Below are 3,433 nucleotides of genomic sequence, written 5' to 3'. Positions count from 1 at the left end.
CAGGGTTTCGATACCCGTGGTGGGCAGAACACAGATAGCTCATTGTATAAGATATTTTAAAAGATGAAGTTATAAAACCAATGTTAGGGCATAAATGAACTGACTTTCTTGCTTCCGGTAAATTTCCGATAAAACGAGTCTATCATTTGTCCTATCATCATGATTTGATTTCAAAACTAATGTTTACTAAATTATGTTATTTTTTTTATGTTCATTCAATGTAGAATCAAATCAGTTAGGCTATCTGTTAGCACAGGTTCAAATATTTACCTTTCAACTCGAACCTTCTCATCAACCAGGGCTTGTAGATCTTCATTTCTTGTTCTTAGTATCTCTATCTGCTTCTTAGCAATCGGAAGCTTCTCTAACTAGTGATTTTGTATAGAAAATAAAATTTTACTTCAAAGTTAATTCATTATTACAAATAATTTTGAGTATTGAAAATTGAAAATATGATATTAAGGGTCTATTTGTTTTGAAGATAAGCACAAAGCAACACCATAATAATGCAAGACTATCATTACATTTTACATAAACTAAGAAATGGATCATACAGGGTGATTATAAAGAAAGTTTCACAGTTGAGAGCATCATAACTCACAAACAGTTGCATAGAAAGATGAAACTACACAACCATGTTAAGGGTACCACCGTGCAAATGCAGATGCCACAGTTGGCACCAGAGGCGCCATTGTGGTTTCTTTCGCATATTTCACATGGGTATAAATGGACCTGTCTATCGCAGTGCAGCTCATTCAGCTATGTAACTGTACTAGTGAAATGTTATGGCACATAGGCAGGGTTGATAGTTGATGACCAATGGCCTACCAATGTCTTATGGATTGATGAAAAACGTTTCACCATTTATGGAAGATCAACACGCACAACGAAACTAATCCACATGTAGAATTTCTTGTACATCTCCATTATATAAAGATGGCAGTTTGGTGTAGTTTCACAGCTGTTATATTATTGGACTGTATTTTTTGAAGAACCACCAAGCAATGCTCACAACCAATGTGGTTCCCATGCTGCAGCAATGAAACGTGATAGACTCTACGGTTTTCGAATAGGATGATGCCTCACTGCATGTTGATAACCAGATGAAACACGTCTAGCAGGACCACTTTTAAGACAGAATAATTTCACGTTACTTTCGTTATTAATGGCCACCTCGTTCACCAGATCTAACACCCGATGATTTCTGGTTGTGGGGATACTTGAAGCCACGCGTGTAGCATGGGAAGTCTCACACAATTCCAAACCTCCAGGATGTAAATGTCCGGGAAGTGACCAGCATACCAGATGAGATGCTCGTTGTTGCTGTAATGTCCGTTGTCATACGGATGCAATGCATTCTCGACGCTGGAGGAGCACATTTCCAAGAGTAGCTGTGATTGATCAGATGTTAGGTCATAATGGCGCCCCTGTTGGCAAGTAACAACTGTGGCGTTTGCGTCAGTATTATATTCTTAAGACCACTGCGTAATGTTACCTTCCCTTGTCCTACCGTTTGTAAGATATGACGCGCTGAACTGCTAAACTTTTTATACAATAACCCTGGACTCTTCCTTTCGTTGAATGTTTTTATTGTAACCATTAGATATATTCCCCAAAGCTTTCTGAATGACCATAGATGTATTTCTGAAAGCTATCTGAATGATATTTAGGTATAAAACTGAAAGTGGTGAATTATTGTTTATGTTGTTATGGCAGCAATGCAATTTTTTCTTTTTTCTTATTGGTAAAAGTATCTTTTGATTTCAAAAACGTCCAAACCAAGCAAATTTAGAAAAACTCCATCTGATTGGTAACCCAGCTATGCAATATACCACACGTGACTCTTGTGTTATTGTATGAATTGAATCAGTAAATTACATCATGCCTTATTAATTGTAGATGAAACATTTCTACACTATGATCATCATAAATTAGTTGTGGGAAATACGTGTTAAAGCATCAGTTTTTTTTTTCAGAAACAATTAACAAGGCCCCCCAGTGGCACAGCGGTATGTCTGCGGACTTACAACGCTATAAACAGGGTTTCGATACCCGTGGTGGGCAGAACACAGATAGCCCTTTGTGTAGCTTTGTGCATAACTTCAAACAAACAAACACGCAATTAACAAGTATTTCGTAAAAAATGCATGTACAGATTATTAACAACTAGGTTTATTTTTCACATTAAATAGCCCATGTTCATAAAGTATATAGTTCTAAGCATGTGTAGTTTATTGAAGACTATCTTTTGATTCATAACTATTCTTTGTTAGGTGTTGTGAGTTATATGTGCAACTGATTATGTAGTTACATGTTCATATTAGTAAAATCAGTTCTCTTTTGCATATACAACTAATATGTATATGTGCAAAACAGATATTTGCACTAGCCATTACACTTGTCTATTATATGAAGAATTGAACACTAAGGATACATTTATAGGATCGGCGCTGTGTCCTTTTCTCTCACTAGACTTCTCCAAGCTGTCCTGTTCTGTGCCTATTCTTTTAGATCTCCTTGCATTCCTTTGCTCCTCGCGAGCTCCCTTACGCCATCTTTTTACCTTCTGTTTTGTCTTCCTTTTATTATTTTCAGTGCAACTGCCATCGCTTTAGCTTTTTTGCCAACCTTTGTTCCTCCATCCTTCATACACGTCCTGTTCAGGTCCTCCTTTCCCAATTCACTCAATCTCTTTTATCCATCTCCTCCTTTGTCCTTTGTTGCCAAATTATTCCTCAAATCAGGCTTAGACACCTACCATTAAAGCCATCATACTTGTTTCTGGTGTTTTATCCCTATCCAACGTTTGTCCCATAAAGCGCTACTGGGGTTATACTCTGATCTTGGTATTTATGCTGGTATCTATTTACTTCCACAGTACCTTACTTAGATTATTAAACACCACCCATGCTGGTACCAACCACCATCTTACACCTTCCTTCCTGTTTTCTTTGTCTTTTACCTCACTTCCTCAACTTTCTCAATCCATTCATTCCCAAGTGCCAGTCCCTCCTCCACATCAATCTTATTCCTTGTAACTATAATCTGTTTTGTTTTCAGCACGCTTACTTTCAATTCCAGTATCTCAGCTTCATGATTAAACCTACCAAAGGTAAAAACTTAAGATAAGTCATACAGTCTTAGATGGTGTTCTGTAATTTACTAGCACGCACCATGGTACTTTTTTCCATACCGAGTCACATGCTTGTTTTAGGTCAACAAAGAAGATATTCAGATTTTAGGCAAATTCATCTGTCTGATTGTGAATGCCTGGCCTCTCCTTGCTCTGAAACCACACTAGTTGTCGCACATTTCCCTCCCCATGATGCCTATTATTCTATTCAACAGGACTCTTCTGAAAACCTTAGTAAACTTATCATTGTATTCTTATGTGTTAGCTTTTTTGTTTAATGACAAGATAACTATGTTGCTG

The sequence above is a fragment of the Limulus polyphemus genome, unplaced genomic scaffold (genome assembly GCF_000517525.1).
Source record: "Limulus polyphemus unplaced genomic scaffold, Limulus_polyphemus-2.1.2 Scaffold71, whole genome shotgun sequence".
NCBI classification, from domain to species: Eukaryota; Metazoa; Arthropoda; class Merostomata; order Xiphosura; family Limulidae; genus Limulus; species Limulus polyphemus.
The sequence above is the reverse complement of the archived record's forward strand: the minus strand, read 5'-3'. Positions refer to the sequence as shown.